This window comes from Sus scrofa, chromosome 1 (assembly GCF_054392235.1).
Source record: "Sus scrofa isolate SSC_HxYL_T2T_F1_AM1 chromosome 1, Sscrofa_HxYL_maternal_Yorkshire_Landrace_v2.0, whole genome shotgun sequence".
Taxonomy (NCBI): domain Eukaryota; kingdom Metazoa; phylum Chordata; class Mammalia; order Artiodactyla; family Suidae; genus Sus; species Sus scrofa.
Genome location: NC_139383.1, coordinates 81,121,845 through 81,149,102, shown reverse-complemented (window position 1 = coordinate 81,149,102; position 27,258 = coordinate 81,121,845). Strand labels below are relative to the sequence as shown.

Here is a 27,258-nt window from a genome sequence, read left to right as displayed (position 1 = left end):
TAGCCTGGGAACCTCCACATGCTGCGGGAGCGGCCCAAGAAAATGTCAAAAAGACAAAAAAAAAAAAAAATCTTGAGACACTAACAGTCTGCTCCCCAATTACTAAACAATAGAGTCCTCAAACTGCAGTGCATGAAACATTGAGCAATCTGGCAGGAAGTCTAGTCTCCTCCTCTTCATCAGCTCCCACAATGTCAATGTCTTAGAAATCCCCCATATTCACACTATCCTTTCTTGTATCCACAGGATCAGTTTTATTTGTTCCTTCTAAGAACTTAATGCTTGACCCCCCCCCCCATTTATCTGGAGAATTTAGCAATCATACATCAGTCTCATTGTTCCAAAATGACCTGCCTCAACAAGAGCCCACCATGGTCCCTGAATAGTCAGAAGAGGTCCCTGTTCACAGGTGCTGCTGTTCTTCTTGGTGAAGCACCTATACCACTTCATGTTACATCCAAAGAAGGGGGGTGGGATGTGAAACTTAGCGTCAGTCTATTGCCTCAATAACTAAGAAAGCTTATCCTGACTTGCACAGACCCACAAGGTACAAAGTGGGACTGGTCATCTTCCAGTGTTACACTTTGCCAATATCAAAGTTGAGCCAATGGCAAGAGTGAACTTTTCCCAAACTGCAGCTCTTTAAAAAAAAAAAAAAAAAAAAAAAAAAACAAAAAAAAAAAAAAAAAAAAAAAACTCACCTTTCCTCAACCTGTCCTCTTAAGCATTGCCTTCTCTCAGGATGATGCATTTGAGAAAATGTTGGTGTCCTGAGAAACTTTAAGCCATGACCCATCAGCTTTGTGCTTTAGGTATATCCTGCCCACCTTGAAACTTATTACTCTTACTTGATTATTTTTTTGTCTTTTGTCTTTTGAGGGCCACACCCATGACATATGGAGATTCCCAGGCTAGGAGTCTAATCAGAGCTGTTACTGCTGGCCTACACCACAGCCACAGCAACGCCAGATCCGAGCCATGTCTGCAACCTACACCATGTCTGCGATCTTTAACCCACTGAGCAAGGCCAGGGATCGAACCCACAACCTCATGGTTCCTAGTTGGATTCTAGGTTCCTAGTTGGATTTCTTCTGAGCCATGATGGGAACGCTGAAACCTATAACTCTTGCCAGGCACCAGCTTTGAGAAAAATCAAAGGACAGAGTAGCCTTGAGTTTGTAGGAAAAGGGTTACCAATTTAAACTCCTTTTCTTCCCAGGAGACCCTTGGTTCCTTATATAAATTTGAATATGTCCACAACAAAATCTATTGGAAAAAAAAGGGCTTAGAGTAAGCTTTCTTTACCAAAAAATGAAACTGCAAAGATATTCCATAAATGACAATTTTAGATAAAATACTCTAGCGCATTTTGAATAAATACAATTAATTACATTACTGTCTCAAGTGATTTAGGTAATGCCAAGTAAGTACAGGAAAAATTGAGAAACGTGTACATTTTTCGTAGTTAGAAAATTGCTTAGATATGCCCCCTTTTCCTTCTGAAATAGCTTATATTCAGAAATGTACATAGTGCCCTTGAAATAACATTGGTAGCTTCACAATACCAAGACCAAGTGAAACTATTTGAGGTTAAACTTTACCATAAAAGAAAAGTATGTCTATACTTATCTTTGAACATCCTTGAATTTGAATCTAGGATTATCACTGAATAACAGACAATGCGTAAATAAATTGGAATTTAATACATTCACAAGAATCTATGCTGAACTAAAAATCAGAGTAAAACTAGGAAAGATTATCCACCACGTTAACAAAAGAAAAGTCAAAAACCACATGATCATCTCAATAGATGCAGAGAAAGCATTTGACAAAGTCCAACATCTGTTCATAATAAAAACTCTTACCAAAATGGGTATAGAGGGAACATACCTTAACATAATCAAAGCCATTTACGACAAACCTATAGCAAATACAATATTCAATGGAGAAAAGCTGAAAGCGTCCCACTAAAATCTGGAACAAGACAAGGATGCCCACTCTCACCACTGTTATTCAACATAGTATTGGAAGGCCTAGCCACAGCAGTCAGACAAACAAAAGAAATAAAAGGCATCCAAATAGGAAGGGAAAAGGTAAAACTGTCACTATATGCAGATGACATGATACTATACATAGAAAACCCTAAGGACTCAACCCAAAAACTACTTGAACTGATCAACAAATTCAGCTAGGTAGCAGAATATGATAAACATCCAGAAAGCAGTTGCATTTCTATATACTAACAATGAAATATTAGAAAAGGAATACAAAAATACAATATCTTTCAAAATTGTACCCAAAACAGTCAAATACCTGGGAATACATCTGACCAAGGAGGTAAAAGACTTATATGCTGATAACTATAAAACATTAATCAAGGAAATTAAAGAAGATGTAAAGAAATGGAAAGATACTCCATGCTCCTGGGTTGGAAAAATTAATACTGGAAAAATGGCCATACTACCCAAAGCAACCTACAGATTCAATTTAATCCCTATTAAATTACCCAGGATATTTTTCACAGAACTAGAACAAACAATCCAAACATTTATGTGGAACCACAGAAGACCCAGAATTACCAAAGCAATTCTGAATAACAAAAACCAAGCAGGAGGCACAACTCTCCCAGACTTCAGGCACTATTACAGAGCCACAATCATCAAGACAGTGTGGTACTGGTACCAAAACAGACATATAGACCAATGGAAAAGAATAGAGAACCCAGAAATAAACCCAGACACCTACAGTCAATTAATCTTTGACAAAGGAGGCAAGAACATAAAATGGGAAAAAGAAGGTCTATTCAGCAAGCATTGCTGGGAAACCTGGGCAGCTGCCTACAAATCAATGAAGCTAGAACCCACCCTCACACCATGCACAAAAATAAACTCAGAATGTCTTAAAGACCTAAATCTAAGACAAGACATCATCAAACTCCTGGTCGAGAACATAGGCAAAACATTCTCTGACATCAACCTTATGAATGTTTTCTCAGGTCAGTCTCCCAAAACAACAGAAATAAGAGTGAAAATAAACCAATGGGACCTAATCAAACTGACAGGCTTCTGCACAGCAAAGGAAACCAAAAAATCAAAAAGACAACTTACAGAATGGGAGAAAATACTTTCAAAATGCAACTGACAAGGGCTTAATCTCTAAAATATACAAGCAACTTATACAACTCAACAGCAAAAAAAAGCCAACAACCCAATGGAAAAATGTGCAAAAGCTCTGAATAGACATTTCTCCAAGGAAGATATACAGATGGCCAACAAGCACATGAAAAAATGCTCCACATCCCTGATTATTAGAGAAATGCAAATCAAAACTACCATGAGATACCACCTCACACCAGTCTGAATGGCCATCATTAACAACTCCACAAATAACAAATGCTAAAGAAGGGGTGTGGAGAAAACGGAACCCTCCTGCACTTTTGGTGGGAATGTAAGCTGGTGCAACCACTATGGAGAACAGTATGGAGGTACCTTAGAAAACTATACATAGAACTACCATATGACACAAGAATCCCACTCTTGAGCATGTATCTGGACAAAACTTTCCTTGAAAAAGACACATGCACCCACATGTTCATTGCAGCACTACTCACAATAGCCAAGACATGGAAACAACCCAAATGTCTATTGACAGATGATTAGATTAGGAAGAAATGGTATATATACACAACAGAATGCTACTCAGCCATAAAAAAGAACAATGTAATGCCATTTGCAGCAACATGGATGGAACTAGAGACTCTTGGTACGGAGTGAAGTAAGTCAGAAAGAGAAAGACAAATACCATATGATATCACTTATATCTGGAATCTAATGTATGGCACAAATGAAACTTTCCACAGAAAAGAAAATCATGGACTTGGAGAATAGACTTGTGGTTTCCAAAGGGGAGGGGGAGGGGGTGGGATGGTTTAGGAGCTTGTGTTTAATAGATGCAGACTATTGCCTTTGGAATAGATAAGCAATGACATCATGCTCTGTAGGACTGGGAACTGTATCTAGTCACTTATGATGCAGCATGATAATGTGCGAAAAAATAATGTGTACGTGTATGTGTAACTAGGTCACCATGCTATACAGTAGAAATTTGACAGAACACTGTAAACCAGCTATAATGAAAAAAAACAAAAATAAAATAAATATATTGACTTAAAATTATGTACTGAAATCTCTTTTTGGATTAGGCATTTATTTTAAAATGAATAATTTTCCTTGTTCAAATCAATACAGAAACATTTTAAAATGCTTGATCCTCCTTGTCACACAGTCTACTCTCAAATAACCATAATAAACAATTTGATATTGCAGATATACATATATCATATATACATATATAATATATACATATTATATATATATACACACACACACATTATTTTGTTAGTATTAAAGGCTGTTATTCTGGAGTTTCCACTGTGCTACAGGGGAAACGAATCTGACTAGCATCCATGAAGATGTAGGTTCGATCCCTGGCCTTGCTCAGTGGGTTAAGTATGTGGTTTTGCCATGAGCTGTGGCATAAGTCGCAGATGCGGCTCAGATCCCATGTTGCTGTGGCTGTAAGGTAGGCCAGAGGTTACAGCTCTGATTCAACCCCCAGCCTGGGAACTTCCATATGCCACAGGGGCAGGCCCCTAAAAAGCAAAAGCAAAAAAAAAAAAAAAAAAAAGAACAATAAAAGGCTGTTATTTTGAAAATGTTTTAGAAATAGATATATATTACAAGATGAAAAGATTTTAAAAGGGGTGAACTTAAAATATATGTAAGGACAAGAGACATTTATTTTAAATAAAAACAAATTCAATGCAAATTTGCAAATGAGATCCAGTTTTTATAGGGCACTATTGAATAAACTACCTAAACAATTTTTGTAAATACTTGATATATAACAGGCCCTCATTTATTTCTTAAACATAAAATAATGAGATGTTGAAAATTCAAAACAAAATTAAACATTTACCAGTAAAATTCTTAAAGGTATACCTAGAGTATATCCCTGTGTACTTCTAAGAATTGCATGCTTCATATCATTAGTCAACCTGAAATTACAGTGATCATGAAATACTTATTAGCATTTCTTTTTTTTTTTTCTGAGTAAAATGGTCAAAAAAATTGTTGGAATTTACATCATGGTATGTCATGATTTCAGTGAGATTTGATTGTTGCTCTAAGTTAATTCGGAATGGGTGAATATTCACATTCTAACTATGAAACTTATTTTTTCATTATTTTTTCCTGAAAACAATGTTTTCATTCTCTGAGTATATTTGCCTCTCTCTTCCTGTTATGCTTGAGTAGAGATTATTTAACAATTGTTTATGCTTTAATTCTCCTTGATATTTGTAATCCAAAGTTTAAAGATGTTGACTTCTATCTGTGTACATATCTCTGAATGTGATAATGAATTAAATGAATATTTCATTCAAAAATATTTTCATTTGAAGAGGCCATATATTGAAGGTATAGTACATTATGACAACATTTAACATCAATTCTGACCTTAATTGTACCTTTACAGTGTTCACTCTGCTCTCTCAGTGAGATTATATATCCCTGTCCATTGCCATGTGACTAACTGTGGAAAGAATACCCATTCCTGCTTCACTGTACCCAGACTTGACTGTGAATTTCTTTGGCCAATAGGAAGTAAGCCGGTGTGACTTAATGCCATGTCTCAGTGGAAGCTTCAAATACTAGTCCATGGTTTGGCTCAGTTCCTGCTCTTCTCTCCTGTGAAGATATTCATGTCCCACAAAGAGGTTGCTTTTGCAGAATGGATGTTATAAACCACTTGAGAGGGGGAAAGGGGCTTGTAACACAACAAAGCTAACTAATACTAAAAAAATTTTGAGATATAAAGCCAATTGACGTAAATTTTGAAAAAGCAAAACGAGGTGTTTAGTTCCAAAGTAATTATAATGAGTAAATATTCTTTGTATGGAAATGAAAGTTTGTTTATGAAGTTTGCTCTAAACTACCCCATTCTCTTCCCTGAACATCTGACATTTAACATACAGCATGTAAAAACATGTATTCTATGTTTCAAAATCAAATTGGGAAATAAATAATAGAATCTCTTGAAAATAATATGACATCTAAACAAAGCAATATTACTAATATTTATTTTACCACAGTGCATGAAATTTGTGAAGAATTTCCACAATCTTTCTATACTGCAAAGTTGAAAGCAGTTTTCTGAGTTGCATTTAGAAACTATAAAGTGTTACGATGCACAGGAAAGTGGTGGATGGAAAGCCTGAATAGGTACTTTAAAACTACTGCTTCTTGATACTCTATATAAGCAATGAAAAATCCTGGCCATGACTACCTTCTCAGTACAGCCTGGTGTCTGATTTCAGGATGTAAAGATTTGAAAGCTGTTTTCATGTTGCTACTTCTCATACATGCCCAGATGTTACCATTTTAGTGCTAAAAAACATTGCCAACTTTTTTCACTGGCGTTTTTATGTGATGAAGTAGATAGTTTTACACTGTAAGATTATGCATTCCTTCCCTTGTCCTCAATGGAATTGTGAATTAGGCCCCGGAATCGTGGCCATGTGTCAGTGCATTCCCCCTCACTCAGGAATTTAAAATGACTTTAAAAAGATAAAAACTGCCAGCAAATAAAATTCATCTGTTTTCTGAGTCCCTCCAATGAGATGGCCTTTCCTAATGTCTGCTCTTTGGAAAAAGAATATAGGATCCTTGATACATTCATATCACTGCAAAAGATATTTTGTCCTTCCCTCAAATGTCTTCTTTAAAGAGATATATGAGCTCAGTACTCTAAAAAAAAGTTAATCATTGCTGAAAAAAAATTAAGTAGACTGTTTACAATATGAATTAACTATAGTCACCAGTGTATTGAGTCTTTCATGCTTTCATGCTATCTAGACACATTTCTATAAATTTGAATCGCCTTCTTCCTACTTACCATTGCCTGTTACTTACAAAGAAATAAATACACTCCAGTTGCAGCTTTTAAAAATGTTATCAATGACCACCTTGATATTTTCAGTCTTTGTCTACTTGAATTCTTGAAGGAATTTTATATTGTTAATTATACCCTATTTTTAAAAGTCTACATCTTCAATATTTCCCAAATGAACTTTTTTAAAACACTCATCTCCAAGCTTCAGACCCATAAATTCATGACCTGCAAAATTTAAAATTTCCAAACTATTCTAAACTCTTCACATCCCAAACAGAAATCCTGACCTAATCCATCAAATCTGGCTCTCTTCTTATTTGAATAAATAGGGTGAATGGATTCCATTAACCATGTGGTTCAGCCAGAATCCTAAGTGTCATTCTTCACAACCCCTACTCTTTCACCCCATACCTAATCTATCATTAAGCCCCTTTGATTTTACTTTCTAAACATACTCAAGTTTGCCATATTCTCTTCAATGTCAAATACTCCATTTCTGTGCTAAGATATCTATATACTTTGCCAGGTTTCCTAACTGTTCTGCCTAATTTAATTTTTCCTCATTTGAAACCATTTGTTTCAAAAATAAAAATGTGATCACGTAGTTAATTTGATTACTCATTAAATTGTTTTCCATTGCTTTTATGTCAATATCTAAACCTTTTTCACAGCCTACCAAGCTAGTTGGTCCATAGCTTTCCTACCTCTAAAGACTCATTTAATGCCACTGTTCACTTTTCTCTCTGAGCTTGCACCTTTGGCTTTGTTTCTGGACCTCAGACACAAAATGCTTAAATTTTTCGTGTGGTCCTTACATATGGTGTTTTAAACTTTTGCTTGGACTCTTTTCTTCCTGGTAATTTCCACTCTTTGCTATTAATGCTTAGAGGTAATCCAAATGTCATTTCTTCAGGAAAGTCTAACCTGATCATCCAGGCCAGATAGTGCCCTAATTTTATTCTCTCTCTTTCATTTTCTTTTTTTTTTTTTCTTTTTTCTTTTTTTGGTCTTTTTAGGGCTGTACCTGCAGCATATGGAGGTTCCCTGGCTAGGGTTCAAATTAGAGCTTCAGCTGCCAGCCTATGCCACAGCCACAGCAATGCAAGATCCAAGCTGAGTCTGTAGCCTATACCAGAGCTCACAGCAATGCCAAATCCTTAATCCACTGAGCGAGGCCAGGGATCAAACCTGAATGCTAATGGATACTAGTCATGTTCGTTAACCACTGAGCCATGATGGGAATATTTTAATAGAATTTCTGCCATTTTTTATAATTTCCAGGTACTTGTCACAGCTCATGGTAATGCCAGATCCTTAACCCACTGAACAAGGCCGGGGATTGAACCCATATCCTCAGGGGTACCAGTCAGGTTCATTGCCATGGGGTCACAACATAAACTTCCCAATTTTACTCTCTTAAACAATTTTTATTGTTAGAGTATTTACCAGAGCTTGGACTATATTTAAGTGACTATATAAGTTATGACAAGCTCTTACACTGAACTGTAAACACCACACTAACAAGAACTACCATTTTACTCAGAAATGTATCCCCATTGCTAAGCACCAGTAGATGCTTAATAAATATTTGAGAATAAATTTTAAAAAATGGATGACAGTGAATCCACAAATGAGGAACTGTCACATTTTTGACAAGCTCCTCTGTTTTTTGAGGTAGATATTAATCTTATTCATAGATTGGCATCTAATTTTAAAATATTGGCACCACAGCTATTTTACCACCCAAAATTGGTATGTCTCACAGCCTTTTAAATGAGAATATCATGTTGATTCAGGACTATTAACTATTTTCAAAGCTTCAGTTGAAAGAAATCATATCTATAGTCTTACCTTTAAGACTAAGCATTTTGAAGCCAGGACCAAGAGAGCAGATGAGGAAGACATGGCGCTCACATTCTCTCACAAACATGTCAAAAAATAAAATAAAAAAATGAAAGAAACATACACATGTAGAATGATTCATGAAAGAACATCTACTGAACCTTGGCATAAGAGCACAGATCTCCAGAAACGGCGAGAAACTGTCAACAAAACGGGGTAGAAAAAAAAGAAAAGAAGAGAGAAAAGGGAATTAGGCTGGGACCAGCACTCCTGAGACAGAGCTATGAAAGAGGAAAGGAACCCACACCCTGGGAGGCCACCTAACTGACTGGGGAATGGGGGGGGGGGGTTTACCTCATGTCCTCAGAAAAAAGCACAGTGGCTGGACTGAGGTGGGAAAAGTAGTAAGTTGCATAGACCATTGGTACCACTGCTCAGGATACTACAGCCTGAGACACTCAGGCAGGGGCTAGGTACTGAGAATGGATACAGAGGTCAGTTCTGGAAAGAAGACTAAAGTTGGCTATGTGTGGCAACAGCCTGAGGGGGCTAGGGAGCAGTGCACCAAGGGCTGGGGAGTGGTGTGCCACAGCCCAAGGAATATGTGAGAAGGCCTGGGCCTGCAGGAGAAGCCAGGCACCATTGTTGAGGAGAAAAAGTCAGGTGGGACCACCAGAGGAAAATTGTACTCTAAGTCTGTTCAGCCTCTAGGGCAGCCGGGTGCCTCTTGTGCAGGCTCTGATGGTGGGTGCAAAGTGCCACAGCCATATCTGACTCTTGAGGTAGGCACAGCCACCACCATTAAAGGTCCCATAAACATGCACTACCTGTAGCACCAGTCACCTCAGGGGTTGTCACCACCATTGAGGGCCCTGCAACTAATGCCAGCTTTCACCCTGCTGGGAAGCAAACACTCTGCCATTGCCACTGCCACAGGCTGTGGATGCCACCCCCACTTCCCTGAGAGTCATGGCCACTGCCCAGGGAATTGCAGCTGGGAGCAGCCTGTGTCCCCACTCCCCATGGGTCCTTACCATTCCCAAGGGCTGGCAACTAGGCACTGGCTATAGGCACTGCTCATTGACTCCACCTCCTTAGAATCATATGTAGGCTGAACACCTGCCTACCCCCATCAAAGGGATAATGGCCAGAATACACTGAGGAAAAAGACAGCAAGCATCCAAGCCAAAAGCAGATCTTATGCCAAAAAAAAAAAAAAAGGAAGCCCCCAAGCTCCCACAAGCTACTGAAGGATGCTCCTACATATAAATAGCCTTCCAGACTATGGTGGAGAATTATTTTTCCTAAAGTAACAGAATAATAAAAATATAAGCAAGATGAAGAAGCACAAGAACCATTCCCAGTTAAAAGAACAGGAGAATTCCCTTGAAGGAGCAAACAATGAAACAGACCTCTGCAGTCAAAGATACCAAGTTCACAAAGAAGATAGTGAAAATATTGAAGGAATTAAGAGTGAATATGAACAGTAACAGAATACTTTAAAAAGAAACTAAGAACTATAAGGAGAAACCCAGAAAAAAATTAGAAATTTGCTTTGCAGAGACAAAAAGCTGCATTACAGGTATTTATTAAACAGCAGAATGAATAATGCAGAGGAGTGAATAAGTGACTTGAGGACAGAATAATGGAAATCACCCAATCAGGACAGCAGACAGAAAACTGAGTGAAAGGAAAATAAAAGCAATATAGGAGATGTATGAAATAATATAAAATGGGCTAATCCATATGCATAACAGGGATTCCAGAAAGAAAATGAAAAAAGGGATATTCAAGATATATTTTAAGAAGTTATGACTGAAAACTTTCCAAATCTAAAGAGGGAAATTAGATAGATATCAGACACAGGAAGCACAGAGGGCCCAGGTAAAGGTTAAAGATAAGGAGAGAATTATAAAGGCAACAATAGAAAAAAAAAAAAAGAGTTATTTATAAGGGAACCTCAATGAGGCTATTGGCTGATTTCTCTACAGAAAAGCTACAGGCCAGAAGAGAATGGCGAGATATATTCAAAGTTCTAAAAGGGAAAAATTTTCAGCCTAGAATACTCAGCAAGACTATCACTTAAAACAGGAGGAATAATAAAGAATTTCTCAAATAAAAACTGAAAGAGTACAGCAATACCCATTCTAAAAGAAATGTTGAAAGGTCTCCTCTAAATAGGAAAGAAGTAAGAAAAGATGGTACAGGATGGTGGAAATCACAACTGGAAAGTAGTCATTTAAATTAGCCAGTAGACAAATCAAAAACAAAAAAACCCTATTTGTGAAAGTAATGATAAACAAAAGGAATAGCAGGATATAATGAAGATGTAAAAATGGACATCAAAATCATAAAATGTGGGGAAGAAGAATAAGAAAAAACTTTTTTTTTTCTTTTAGAATGTGTTGGAGCCTCTATAACTATCAGTCAAAAGAAGGCAGATTTAGGAAGGGGTTAACATACTTGAAAAACAGGGCAATTACAAATCAAAAACAAACAATACATTCACAAAAATCAAAAAGAAGGGGGTCACAAGCATAAAATAAAAGGAAATCATCCAACAAAAAAAAAAAAAAGAAAAAGAAAGGAATAAGGAAGAAACATAAAATCAACTGGAAAACAAGGTTTAAAATGGCAATAAACACGTATCTATCAATAATTACCTTAAATGTCAATGGACTGAATGCTTCAATCAAAATACATAGAGTAGTAGACTGGATAAAAAGATAAATAAGCAAGAGCCTGCAATATGCTGTCTACAAGAGACCCACCATAGGGCAAAGGACACATATAAATTGTAAGTGAGGGGATGGAATAATATTTCATGTGAATGGAAATGATGGTAAAGCACACATAAGTGCAATATTTATATCGGACAAAAATAGACTTTAACACAAAGGCCAAAAATTGGGAGTTCCCATCGTGGCTCAGTGGGTTACAAACCTGAGTAGCATCCATGAGGATGCAGGTTCGATCCCTGGCTTCACTTAGTGGGTTAAGGATCCAGCATTTCTGTGAACTGTGTTGTAGGTTACATATGTGGCTCAGATCCTGCATAGCTGTGGTTATCACTCCAATTTGACTCTTAGCCTGGGAACTTTCATGTGCCCCAGTTCAGCCCTTAAAAAAAAAAAAAAAGCATAAATAAATACATACATAAATAAGACAAAGACCATAAAGAATGACAAAGAAGGACACTAATGCTAAAAGTATCAATTCAAGGAAAGGATATTATACTTTAGGATATAAAATATATAAAAGATATATATGCCCTAATACAGGAGCATACAAATAAATACAAATATTATCAGACATAAAAGGAGAAACTGATGGCTATATAGTAATAGTTGGAGACTTTAACACCCCACTTATATCAATGGACATATCCTTGAAACAGAAAATCAGTTAAGACAACAGAGATCCTAAATAACACAATAGAACAGATAGACTTAATAGGACATTACATGACTCCCCAAAAGTGTACATAGAACATTCTCTAGGGTTGAACACATACTGGGGCACAAAACTAACCTTGTCAAATTTTAGAGTATAGAAATTATTTCAAGCATTTTCTCTGATCACAGTGGCATGAAACTAGAAGTCCACTATAGGAATAGAAATGAGAAAAACTGACTACATGAAGAGTAAACATGCTACTTAAAAACCAGTAGGTCAAAGAGTAAATCAAAAAACAAATTAAAAAATACCTCAAAAGACAATGAAAACAATCACACAAAATCTATGGGATGCCACAAAAGCAGTTCTAAGAGGAAGGTTCATAGTGATAAGGAATTCCTCAAAAAAGAAGAAAAATCTCAAGTCAACAATCTAACCTACCACGTTAAAGAATTAGAAAAAGAAAAACAGACAAAATCTAAGGTCAGCAGAGGGAAGAAGACCATAAAGATTAGAGAGATAATATATATGTAGACAAAAAAATAGAAAAAAAATCAATAAAACCAAGAGCTGATTCTTTGAAAGGGTAAACAAAATTGACAAATCTCTGGCGAGGCTCAGACCAAGAAGAAGAGAGTGAGAAACCAAATAAACAAAATATTAAAAAGAAATATCAACTGATACTGCAAAAATACACAAAAAACCCATAGCAGAATACTATGAGCAATTATATACCAGTGAATTTGACAACCTAGAAGAAATGTGCAACTTTCTAGAAACACAGCCTCTAAAACTGGATCAAAAGGAAATAGATAATTGGAAAAGACCAATCACTAGAAATGAAATTGAATATGTCATAAAAACACTCCCTACAAACAAAAGTCCAAGACCAGATGGCTTCACAGGCAAATTCTACCAAACATACAAAGAAGAACTTTACACCTGTTCTTTTTAAACTTTTCCTAAAGACTGAAGAAGAAGGAACACTCCCAAAGACATTCTATGAAGCATCATCACCCTAATACCAAAACCAGACAGATACTACCAAAAATGAAAATTACAGGCCAATAACTTTGATGGATATAGACTCAAAAATTCTCAACAGAATTTTTTTTTTTTTTTTTTTTTTTTTTGTCTTTTTGCCATTTCTTGGGCCACTCCCGCGGCATATGGAGGTTCCCAGGCTAGGGGTCTAATCGGAGCTGAGCTGCCAGCCTACACCAGAGCCACAGCAACATGGGATCCGAGCCGCGTCTGCAACCCACACCACAGCTCACTGCGACACCGGATCATTAACCCCCTGAGCAAGGGCAGGGATCGAACCTGCAACCTCATGGTTCCTAGTCGGATTTGTTAACCACTGCGCCACGACGGGAACTCCTCTCAACAGAATTTTAGCCAACTAAATCCAACAACACGTAAAAAATCTCATACACCATGACCTAATGGGATTCATCCCAATTTCACAAGGATGGTTCAACATACACAAATCAATCCATGTCATAGACCACATTAACAAAAGAAAAAATCACATGATCATTTCAATGAAGAAAAAAGTATTTAGCAAAATCCAACATCCATTCATGATAAAAATTCTTACCAAAGTGGGTATAGAGGGAACATAGCTCAATATAAGATATCCTATGCTCCTGTACTGGAAGAATATTGTTAAAATGACCATACTACCCAAAGCAATCTATATATTAATATGATTCCTGTCAAATGACCCATGACTTTTTTCACAGAACTAGAAAAAAACAATCCAAATATTTATATGGAACCATAAAAGACCCAGAATTGCCAAAGCAATCCTGACGAACAAAAACCAAGCAGGAGGCATAACTCTCTCAGATTTCAGACAATACTACAAAGCCACAGTAATTAAGACGGTATGGTACTGGTACAAAAACAGATATATGGACCAATGGAACACAATAGAGAGCCCAGAAATAAACCCAGATGCCTATGGTCAATTAATCTTTGACAAAGGAGGTAAGAATATAAAACAGGAAAAAGACAGTCTCTTCAGCAAGTGGTGAAGACATCAGCATGTAAATCAGTGAAACTAGAACACACCCTTACACCATGCACAAAAATAATCTCTAAATGGCTTAAAGACTTAAACATAAGACACCATAAAACTCCTAGAAGAGAACATAAGCAAAACATTCTCTGACATCAACCGTACAAATGTTTTCTTAGGTGAGTCTTCCAAGGCAATATAAATAAAAACAAAAATAAAACAAGAGAACTTAAACTTAAGCTTTTGAACAGCAAAGTAAACTACAAAAAGAAAGGAGGGAGGGAGGAAGGAAGGAAGAGAAGGATGGAGGAAAGACAACTTATGGAACGGGAGAAAATATTTGTAAACTATACAAATAACAAGGGCTTATTCTCCAAAATATACAAACAACACACAACAACAACAATAAAAGAACCCAATTTAAAAAATAGTCAGAAGACCTAAATAGACATTTCTCTAAAGACATACAGATGGCCAACAGGCATATGACAAAATGCTCAACATTAGTAATTATTAGAAAAATGCAAATCAAAACTACAATGAGGTACCACCTCACACTGGTCAGAATGGCTGTCATTAATAAGTCTACAATTAACAAGTGGTGGACAGGATGTAGAGAAAAGGGAACCCTCCTACGCTGTTGGTGGCAATGTAAAGTGGTACTGCCACCATAGCAAACAGTATAGAGGTTCCTCAGAAAACTAAATATAGAATTACTGTATGATCCAGCAATCACACTCTTTCATTCAAAAATATATATGCACCCTTCTCTTCATAGCAGCACTATTCACAATAGCCAAGGCATGGAAACAACCTAAATGTTCATCAACAAATGAATGGATTAAGAAGTAGTACATATACACAATGGAATACTATTCAGCCATGGGGGGAAAAAACCAATGCCATTTGCAGCAACATGGATGCAACTAGAGATTCTCACACTACGTGAAGTCAGAAAGGGACAAAAGCCTATGATACCATCTATATGTGGAATTTAAAATGTAGCACAGATGACCCTATCTACAAAACAGAAACAGACTCACGGACGTGGAGAACAGACTTTTTATTGCCAACGGGGAGGGGAAGGGAGGGAGTGGACTGGGAGTTTGGGGTTAGTAAATGCAAACTGTCACATTTAGAATGGGTAAGCAATGAGGGCCTGTTGTATAGCACTGGGAACTATATATATCCAGTCACTTGTGACAGACAGAACATAATAGAAGATAGTAAGAGAAAAAGAATGTGTATATATGTATGACTGGGTCACTTTGTTCTAAAGTAGAAGTTGACAGAGCATTATAACAACTAAAATAAAAGAAATTTTTTAAGAGAATTGGGAAAAAATGCAATCCATCTGACAAAATATTTCTCCTATTTGGGAAATTTGAGATCCATTATTTCAGATTCTTTATGTTCTTTCAAAATTAAACCAGGGCAACATAGGGGTATATTCCTGAATTGTGTCACAAAATATGTGTAATTATCTCAGATATTTTAGCTTTCGGGGGACTGATTTTGGTGCTTTGCATAGAAAGCTGAGGGTTTTGCCATCCAGGTTCTTTTAAGTTTTCTGTGATTAGGTCTGTTTTGAGGAAATGTGACGAGAGAAAATAAAGTAATAGAGATTCCCTCAATGTGTTTTAACCACCGGTGCCTCTTTCCTCAGTTTCTCATGTCAGAAAGAAGGATATATATATATTTTTTTTATCAATTTTTTAGGTACTTAGGCGACTGACATTACCATCATCATTGCTCTCGCCCTACTGACACAGGTGTGCAACTTCCTAAGAGGGACTTGCCTTGGAGCAGTGCTGAGAGAGTACAAAGAGAAAGAAAACAAAAAGATTTCCTCCCACTCACCTGTAAAGGGGGCCTTTCCAACTTCTCTGACCTAAAAAAAGAATGTTTCTGTTGGAGATTATCTGTCTATATCAACTGAACATTTTGGTTCAGTGTTTTTAGTTTTAATTCCTGGGAAAGAGAGTATACTTTCTTCATCTTTCCATGATCCAGAAGTTGGGCTCTATCATTTTGACTGCTAAAAAGTATTTCTCTTATGTGCTTTCAGCCTGCCTGGAAGGATATCATCCAAAAGTTCCTTTAAAAATCTCATTGCTCTGTTCACTGAAAGCAGGAGGGGAAGGAATGTGTTTATAGTACCTCTATTCTCCTTTTGAAAACTCATAGAACATTTTCACAACATTCAGCATGTGGAATAGGTAGGCTAGTTCTGTGTACCTTGTTTATTTCTTATTATAGGTGATATGATTTGTGATTTGACCTTTGGCTGGCTGCTGGATTGCAAAGAAGTATATTTTTCTCCCACATTTGGCAAGTTTATTGACTAAATTTTATATAAATCTCACTGTTGACTTTACCATAATCTGCCACTTTTATTTTTTCTTTTGATTCACTTCATCTGGTTTAAATTTCATTTAATATATTGTATTATAATTAGGTAGACAATTTTTATATTTATATTGTCTATATTTATGAAGACAATTTTAACCCTTCTCTGAAAAAAGACATAAACAAATAAATCTATGTAGTATGATTACACTGCCTATCATAACTGAGAAGTCAGTTACATGATTGGAACAGAAAATACATAAATATTTTTAAATTAAATATCTTTGTACTGTATCAATTTATTCTGCATTAAATCATTTGAAGTTTACTTTTGTTTTAGAAAACTTTTATTAATAGACTGTGGGAATTAATTTAGGGAAAAATGCATTCAGATAAATATTTAAAAGAGAGGGAGTAAAATTATCTTATATTCTCTTGAAGCTCATCAGAATCTACCATTTAAAATAAATAGCTAATGTCATGTAAGCAGTAGATGACTAATGCTTAAGAAGTTGAGACTAACAAGCAATATGCAATTAATTTAATTTAAAATTACTACTTTCAGAATTATAAAATTTATTAAAGAAAAAAGAACTTCCCATAAATCAGGTCTACCAGCCTCCAATATCTCACCCAACACCCATCCTGCTTCTTCCATACTGCAACAGGGATTTTTTTTTTTTAATTTTCATGCTAACCTTGAGCTTATAGGCACAATAATTTCATTTGCACATTTTAGAAATTAAGGAATTAAGTTCTTTAGGAGAGGCAGTTCCACAACTTCTCGCTATAACTGTGTCGAATATTTTACTTAGAGGCATATCCCTATGTTTTTCTCCTTTATAACTTGTTATTTTGATCTCTAGCCCAGACGACTGGCCTCTTAGAACAGACCTTGTTCTTCTATCTACACAAACATGTTCATTATTTATATGTCATTATCAGCTTAAGGAGTTTAAAAGCCAGCTTTCATACCACCTCTTCCTTGATGCTATCATGGGATAAAGTTTTTACCTTCAGAATGGCTAACATTGCATATCTTTGAGAATTCTATAAGATTTTTAAATAATAAACATGAAATGGTGTCTTAGCTATAAGCATGATCTAGGAACCAAAGTAAAGTATAAAACAGTCGTCTTAAACTCACATCTAAAAATGTTCTATCAAAATTATATTTTCAAGATCCTAGGCTAGGCAGACAAGTCACCTCATGTACTGAGAATATGTAGAGTAAAAGTTGATAAGAAAGAATAAAAGTTGATAAAGTGACATTACAAAACAAGAAGAACAAGATGATTCCTGATATAGATGGCATGAAATGTGTAAAATGACCAATCTGGGACTCCCCAATCGCTGACAAAAAAATAACATAGTCAAATGCCTATTGAGTTGAGGCTCAAGGAACAGGATTATTGTACATTCCACTGAAACCTAACCCTACCCTTTAATCTTCTTTTGAATTGTGGGAGCACAGAAATATTGTTCCAAGAAGAGTTATTTTCGTTGAATCTTTTTTTTTAATTAGAAAAATATATGAGTATGTATATGGGACAAGTGTCTGCGTGTGTGCTGGGTGGGGTGTCAGAGTGTTACAAGCCTACGTGATAGCCCATGTCTAGGATGGTGGAAAGAAAAGGGAATATGATTGCTGCATTAACTATGAAACCCTCATGGAGAGACCTCAGCTCCAAAAACTGGGGTGAAAAAAGTGATTTCATTTACTTTGCCGTCTGTAAAAAAATTAGAAATCCCTGGCAAGCTTTTATTACCACATTCTTGTGCTAGAAGCGCCTGCCCAAGTAGATTGAGTGACAAACTCCATCTCTGCTTCTATACCCCTGGGTATATGACTCAGAAACTATACATATTACACAGAAATGTAACTGTTGTATGTGTCTATGTATTGTCTGAGAAGTCATTGTTTGTAGAGATTATCTCTCAGTAGCCTCTTTAACCTCAGTTTTAAGTTAGCGTCACACTGCCTTTAAGCATTACCTTTGACACTGATTTTGTAATTGTAGAAATATCAAAGCTCTAACTTTCTAAAAATTGGTGATGGGATGGGGGCATCAAAAATAGATTTCAGGAGTTCCCGTCGTGGCGCAGTGGTTAACGAATCCGACTAGGAACCATGAGGTTGCGGGTTCGGTCCCTGCCCTTGCTCAGTGGGTTAATGATCCGGCATTGCTGTGAGCTGTGGTGTAGGTTGCAGATGCGGTTCAGATCCCGAGTTGCTGTGGCTCTGGTGTAGGCTGGTGGCTACGGCTCCCATTAGACCCCTAGCCTGGGAACCTCCATATGCCGCGGGAGTGGCCCAAGAAATAGCAAAAAAGACCAAAAAAAAAAAAAGTAGATTTCATATGTTTAGCAAGAGGGATCTATGTGAAGTTGAAATGTAAATGATCATGGTGACTTAGGCTCAGAGCCTGATTCAATTTAAGGGTTTTCTTGTAAACTCAATTCTATTTAGTTTTTTTTCGTTGAAGTTATTGTTTGTTTTTGTCATTCTGTTATTCCTTGATCCTCATTGACTGATATAATATATGATGTTCAGAGAAAACTTTATTAAATGCTTCAGGAATGTAGATACTTTTCATTGTAGAAATATTAATATCTTAAAGTCGAATATTCCAGATTATATTTCTTAAAAATTTTGGATATTTCTGCAATTTGGGTTCTAAGTTCTTGAAATTATTCTGCCCTCTTCTTTTTCTCTTTGCTCTTCTCTTCCTTCTTTCCTGCATACCTCATTTTTTTGGTACTTTATTTTAGGACAAAAAGTTGAGTTCCCATATGGCTCAGTGGAAATGAATCTGACTAGCATCCATGAGGACACAAGTTTGATCCCTGGCCTTGCTCAGTGGGTTAAGGATCTGGCATTGTCATGAGCTGTTGGGCAGGTTGCACATCTGGCTCGAATCAGGCATTGCTGTGGCTGTGATGTAGGCAAGTGGCTACAGCTCCAATTAGACCCCTAGCCTGGGAAGCTCCATATGCATCGGGTGTGGCCCTAAAAAGACCAAAAAAAAAATTTTTTTTAGGACAAAAAGTAGAGTCCTGCCTTATTATCAGCATTTTCCAGAGAAACAGAACTAGTAGAATATCTATTTATCTATTTAACTATCTGTTACCACCTGTCAATCTATCTACCTACCTATCATCCAGCTAGCTTCCTCATCATCATCTTCATATATCTCTATAACTCTCTATGTATAGATGGAGAGACAGGAGACAGGCATATAGAGGGACAGAGACACAGATATCAGCAGATAGAAGTCAGCAGATCAGCTGATTGTAGATGTTTATCATATCCACAATATAACTTAACAACAATACCTAGGTTAGTGTTTGATTAAATAACTGGGTATTACATTTAGCCAAGTGGACACATAAAACCCATCATACCTACCATTTTCTTGTATTAAGAAATGTAGCCTTCTCCATGTCCCCAGCTCAGCTGTAGAAGATGACTTATTTAGGAATTAAAATTTTGTCATTTTAATTTGTAAAGACAAGTTGAATTAATTTCATAGGCAAATACGCCTTCCTCTCCAATCTCTGTCTAGGATAAAAGTGCATATCATCACTTACAGAAATATTTATATACTCCATGGAGCTGGAAAACACAGCCTAATAATATAGTAAATACTCATCAATTTATAATTTTGATTTATTTTTATTGGGTTAGTACCTAACAAAACTGCTCTATCAGTTTCCTAGGTAATTTTTCTGTGGCCTGTTTTTGGTGAAGATAAAATGATTAATTGTAATAATCCATAAGTTTTATAGCCTGAGGTGGGTGCCAGAGACAGGGAAGAGATGAAATTTATGCACTTGGAAGAAGAACTGGATTTGATATTATAATCTCAAAGGAATTGTTTAAAGTAGGGATTTAAATTTTCATAGTTTGTTGATTATTTCAGCAGCTCAAGGCACAGTATGTTGAGAAAAGAGGCACAAAAAGCTCAGGCAGCATTTAGAAAAAGGAGAAGCAAGCTTTATTCTGGAAAAAAGAATGACGAAATCCATACCCTGGATTATATTCTTAATTTTGATAAATTAAATTGTGCTAAGGAGCAAATGCTTCCAGGGTAATATCTCAATGATGTAAGCACAGCCTTAAGATTTAAGGCTGAAAAGGATTGACTGATAGCAATGATAGGTGCACCTGCCTGTGAATATGTAACTCTTTTGATAAAGATATATTTCCTAGAGTTCTTATTGTGGCTCAGTGGGTTAAGAACCCAACATAGTGTCTGTGAGGATGAGGGTTTGCTCAGTGGGTTAAGGATCCGGTGTTGCTGCAAGTTGCAGCATAGGTTGTAGATGCGGCTCGGATCCAGCATTGCTGTAGCTGTGGCATAGGCCTCAGCTGCAGCTCCATTTCAGCCCCTAGGCCAGAAATTTCCATATGCTGCAGGTACGGCCTTAAAAAAGAAAAAAAAAAGATACATATCTTAATAAAAAGAGTGTATATGTGAAGATGTATTATGTATATATTTATGTTTATAAATATTATATATTTATTTTATATATGTATGCATATATCTATATGACTTGCTTAAGTTTTACCTTTTATTGTTTTAAGATTTGTTTATAATCCTTTTTTCACTAGTCTGTTATTTTTAGTGCATAATTTTGCAGAATATTTTTTATAGGTAAATACTTTTTATGGTACTATAGGCAAGTTACTTATATCTGGGAATTTATCTGGAATGTTATCTAAAGACAATTGCGTAGACCAGTGTTTATTATCATGAGACCTATAATTCTGAAAGAAAATATATTTAATTATTAAAACACATATGAATAATTATTTTGCTAGTAGACAGCCAATATGCTGAGAAAAAATTTAGATATAGGGTTCTAAGTCTTTACAAAAAGTGACTATGTTCTAAATATATAGTTCTATTTCTTTCCAAGTAGATTAGTTCAATCAAACCTAATGCCTTTATATTACCTAGTATACTTATAGTTTAACAATATTTAAATTCCTTTTGGATTCATTTTTTATCCTCCCTTTATGTAGAACATATACAGTAATTAAAATTATAGCCAAGGAATAATTTTGCATTTACCTTACAATGTTGATAGCCTTAATATAACATTTGAGTTGCATTTGCCATGGAAAAGGAGCCAGTAAAGTACGAACTCATGCATACAAATCTGTTTCTCTCCCCAGTAGCATATTTCATCTGATGTTTCATGAAACGGCTTTAGAAAAGAAATACAATAGTTTGATGGGGGGGGCAGGGTTTGGCTGTGAGGGCAGTATACTCTTTTGAAAATGTCCTTTTTCTATCTTAAAAATAAAAATAAACATTGTTATAAAATGTAAGCTTGTGTTTAAACCCTTAATGAGTAGTCATGATAAAAGTATGTTGCAAAACATTGTTTATATATTTGCCCTTAGGAAAGTAAAGACAAACTACAAAATAGTCTAGTCTTCCTGTATTTGTCATTCTGTCTCCCAAGGTCAAGCTCAAACATCATTTCGTTTTGGCGGCTCTAAACTAGGGAGTCCATAACCTTCATTGACCTTTTTAGATATTATTGTCTTGATTAGATGTCTCAGTAATTTATTTGGTAATTAATTGTGTATGACCTTGCTCTGGTACTTGTTTATTTTTTGTTTTTCCATCTCTACTTTTCCATATGTAAAATCCTTGGGTTAGGCAGTATGTCAGTATTTCTTTCCCATGCTTGCTAATACCTAGTAGTGTCAAACACGGAGTATAGTTCCTAAGGACTTACCAAATAAATAGATGAATGAGTGTAATCAAGTTATCAGGTCCAATTCTCTCATATAAATTGATTATTCTTATTTATTTTAAAAGTCCAAATAAACTCTTTATAAAAGTTGAGATCCCAAAGGAATTTAAAAATGAAGATATTAACTGTCAAAAAAAAAAAAAAGAGGGAAAAAGTTAATACACTGGAGCATCCAATTAGCTCAGAATTTAAAAGCATGCTATCACATTAAACCTGAGAGAAATACAGAAAAGTAATGATGAAACCATTACAATCTACTTGTAACTATATTCGCTGATAGTAAAGATGCAAAGCTGAACCTGAAGCTCTTTATGATATTTCTGGATCATTACTCTGCTTCATTTTCTCAACTACCTGTGCTGTCTTTCTGAAGTCTACATTTTATACCCAAGTTGTGGTGGTTCATTAACAGGGAATATACTGCTTGGTTTTATCCCCTGCCCTCTTACTCTCCTCTCTGAGTGTCACTTGATAAGCTGTCCTTCTCTTATGGAAAAAAAAAATGTTCTGATCAAAGTTGTTACATCAGTAGTTCCTATCATGGCACAGTGGAAACGAATCCAACTAGGAACCATGAGGTTGCGGGTTTGATCCCTGGCCTCACTCAGTGGGTTAAGGATCTGGCGCTGCCATGAGCTTGTGGTATAGGTTGCAGATGCGGCTCAGCTCTGGCATTGCTGTGGCTGTGGCATAAGCCAGTAGCTACAGCTCCAATTAGACCCCTAGCCTGGGAACCTCCGCAAGCCACAGGTGTGGCCCTCAAAAGACAAAAAAAAAAGTTGTTATATCAAATCCCTGTGTTTCCAAAAAAGTAGTTCATTTGAAGAAATAATATTTGTTGTATTGTAATTTTCTTCAGAGATAAAATTAAATCAAATGACATTTTGACCAATTACTACTGATTATGATTATTTATTTTCCCTGGAATAGAATGTTAATAGACTTGCTCTAGATTCTTACAATAAATCAAAATTTTATAGTATAATTTACATTTTAAAATGCACTCTCTTTAAGGATCCAGATAAATAAGTATTGGCAAATGCATATGCTCCTCTAAGCACTACCCCTGTGAAGTACACATTTTTAATGTTCCCTCCGCAAAGATCTATTGTACTACCACTTTGTAGCTACCCCAATTCCACCTCATATAACCATTGCTCTAAGTGACAAACATGTAAAAGAATTGATTAGTGATGTTCGTCTGATTTTAGTGACTGCTTTTTAAATACTGTAGAATAATGACTTCCTATTGACTAGTAGTCATTTTATACATATATTTCAAAATAGTTTATTACAAAAACCACTTTATAATTTTGTAATTATGTATAAATATGTAACAATGAACAATATTGCACCACCTTGAAATCAATTTTTATTGCTTATTTTCTCTCTTGGGAATGAATCATGTTTTCCTATTTCTTAAGTCGAATAATTTTGGATTGTATCATAGATATTGGACATTTTCTGGCCTTAAGGCAATAAGAAATATCCAAAATAGCCAGCCAGCACAAAAACTTCCAGATGATCTCATTCTACATTTTCTTCACATTCTTTCCTCATTGGAAGGGATTAAATGCCTAAAAGGTCTCATGTATAGTATCCTTTGAATTAAAAATATTGAGTTAAATGGAAGATATTTTTATTTCCACTGCTTCACTATCATCTAGACAGCATTGACAGAATCATCAGTGTAAACATCCTAAGTGAAATGTGTATTATTTTCTTTATTATATCTTTTGCATTGGTTTTTTTGTGGTTGCTCTAAGGATCCTATCATATACATTCTTAATTATTCCACTAGACCGCTTCTTCTAAAATGTAGAAATCTCACAATTATATAGGTGCAATTACCACATCTAACTCCATTTTTATGCTATAGTTGTTAAAATATTATATCTATATATGTTGTAAATTCATAATAAGGTATTTTAACGTTTGCTTTGGTTACATATATTTCATAAAATTAAACATAAAAAGTCTTTGAACTTCTTTGAAGCTAGGATTTTCTATTAAATTCCTTTCAATCTTAATAAATTTCTGTAGGATTTATTGTAGTGTAAGTCTGCTAATGATGGGTTTCCTTGGTGTTATTTTATCTGAAAGTAGATATATTTCCCTATCATTGTTGAAGCATATTTTCACTATGTTTAGAATTATGTCTTGAATTCGTTTTCAGCACTTTAAACATTGTTCTACTTTCTTCTAGCCTCCATGGGGTTTTGGGGGTGGTGGTGGTTTGTTTGTTTTCAACTACATATTTTAGAAATAGCTATGGTAGCCGAGAGGGGAGGAAACATACACTCTTTGGTACCTGCACAACCAGAGCCCCTACCATCATGGTCACTCCATTCATATGTTCACTGTAGGAACACTAGAGTGGTCAAAGGAAATGTCTAGTCACTGCCACATATCTTTTCCTCAGATTAGCTTGTTCCTGATATTCTAGAGTCTTTCTAGGCTTTAACTATAACTAAGCCATTTACCACTGGCTCATGTACCTGTGTACCTAGGCCACTTCTTTCATTGCAACTCTTTCTTATGAAAGCACTGGGGCCCCAAAACATGTACTCTTTTTCAAATGAAGAGTAATTACTTCAGAAGTAAGCATGGCCTTGTACTGTGACTTTCACATCAGGGATTGACAAAGACAGTTCACAAGTTTGTTATCTACAATGAATATCTTAAGCATCATTAGATCTATTAGTCACATATTCTGAATGACCATAGGGCATCTTTTGTAGCCTAAACCTACTGCATAGTTTAATCTTATTCTGGACCAGACTTGAAATTGGGAACATTTGAGCAAACCAATAAATGAATTAGAATGTCTTTTCATGTATGTCTCCTCTTATGTCCAAGTAGGTTTACCAAGGGCTACAGGTCTTTCTTAATAGTAGAGGAATAAGATCCAACTAGCTGTCATTTTAGAGAGACTTCTGTGGCATGCTCTACACCATTAGGTCCTTAAAATCATTAGTGACATGCTTATTTATAATATTATGTCAGACATTTCTCTTACTAGAACATATCCCCATGACACTAGCAATTGAATCCATAGAACTATTAGAAAAATGAGTGATGCAGCTTCCAAATTCTATTTTTCAAGGGTTCCTCCCCACCATGGTCAATTTGGTAACAAGCATCCTCATCAGAATTCCCCGGAAAGGAGAGCATGAGGTAAAGACTTAAGAGTTTCTACTTTGTTTGGGAATGTAAACCCAGGAAATAGGAATGAGGGAAAATGCAAGTGAGTAAGGGAATGAAAGACAACATTATATAGTTATATTAATAATTTGGCTATCACAAAAAAATGCTCAATAGCCAAAGCAATCTTGAGAAAAAAGGAGCAAAGCTGGAATTATGCTCCTTGACTTTAGACTATACTGCAAATCTACAGTAATCAAAACAATATGATACTGGCACAAAAACAAACACAAGACTACACAATGGGTAAAAGACAGTTTCTTCAATAAGTAGTGCTAGGAAAACTGAACAGCTACATGCAAAAGAATGAAATTAGAATATTTTTTCACAGCCTATACAAAATAAATTTAAAATGGATTAAAGACCTAAATATAAAATCGGAAACCAATAAAAATCCTAGAAGAAAATATGGGCAGAACACTCTTTGACATAAATCGTAGCAATGTTTTTTGGATATGTCTCCAAAGGAAACAAAGTCAAAAATAAATAAATGAGATCTAACTAAACTTAAAAGCTTCTGCACAGCAAAGGAAACCATCAACAAAACAAAAAGATAACCTACTAAGCAGGTGAAAGTATTTACACATGATACGATCAATAAGGGATTATTATCCAAAATATATAAACAGCTCATACAACTCAATATCAAAAAATCCAAAGAGCAAGATTTAAAAATGGGCAGCAGACCTGAATAGACGTTTTTCCAAATGGCCTACTACATACACCTAAAAAACGCTTATCATTAATCATCAGGGAAATACAAATCAAAACTACAAAGAGAGGAGTTCCCACTGTGACGCAACAGAATTGGTGGTATCTCTACAGTACCAGGGCAGAGATTTGATCCCCAGCCTGGCATGGTAGGTTAAATGATCCAGCATTACTGCAGCTGCAGCATAGTTAGTGACTGTGGCTTGGATCTGATCCTTGACCTGGGGACCATGTATGGCACAAGAGGCCAAAAAAAAAAAAAAAAAAAAAAAAGAAGAAAGAAAAAAGAAAAAGAAACACACACAAAGAGATATTACTTCACATCTGTTAGAATAACTATCATCAAAAAGTCTACAAATAACAAATGTTGGAAAGGATGTGGAGAAAAGGGAACTCTAGGACACTGTTTGTAGGAATGTAAATTGGTGCAGCCATGATGGAAAACCATATGGAGATTCCTCAGAAAACTAAGTATCAAGCTACTGTATGATCCAGCAATTCCATTCCTGGACATATAGTCAAAGAAAATGAAAACATTAATTCAAAAAAAGGTAAGTGCACTCTAATGCTCATAACTACATTATTTATACAGCTGAAATATGGAAGCAACCTAAGTGTCTGTCAACTGAAGAATGAATAAAGATGTCGTGTGTATATGTAAAGATACAGTGTGTATATATATACATATACATGTACATACACATACAGTGGAATATTACTCAGCCATAGAATGAAATTTTCAACATGGATGGACCTAGAAAATATTATTCTCGGGAAATTAGACAGAGAAACACAAATACTGGTTTTATCACTTATGTATGAAATCTTAAAAAATACAACTGAAAAAAATAAAAATCATTTTGAAAAAAATACAACAACCTAGTGAGTAAAAAAAAACAGATACAGAAAACTAACTAGTGGTTACCGGTGGGGTGAGGGAAGGTGTGGCAGGGGATTAGAGGCATAAACTACTATGTACAGAATAAGCTACAAGGACATATTGTACAGTA

The 27,258-nt window shown here is 35.7% G+C and overlaps 1 protein-coding gene across 12 annotated transcripts in view; it reads right to left on the bottom strand.

Annotated features, from left to right (window-relative positions):
* LOC146406165 (uncharacterized) overlaps positions 1-27,258 on the bottom strand; it is an 888,277-nt gene that overhangs the window by 157,139 nt on the left and 703,880 nt on the right. For 11 of the 12 annotated variants that reach the window (XM_084963663.1, XM_084963630.1, XM_084963627.1 and 8 more), the window contains one exon: positions 22,316-22,458. The exons of the other annotated variant lie outside the window; for it this stretch is intronic. The gene's annotated coding sequence lies outside the window, so the exon portion shown is untranslated. The remainder of the gene's footprint in view (positions 1-22,315; positions 22,459-27,258) is intronic. 12 annotated transcript variants of the gene reach the window in all.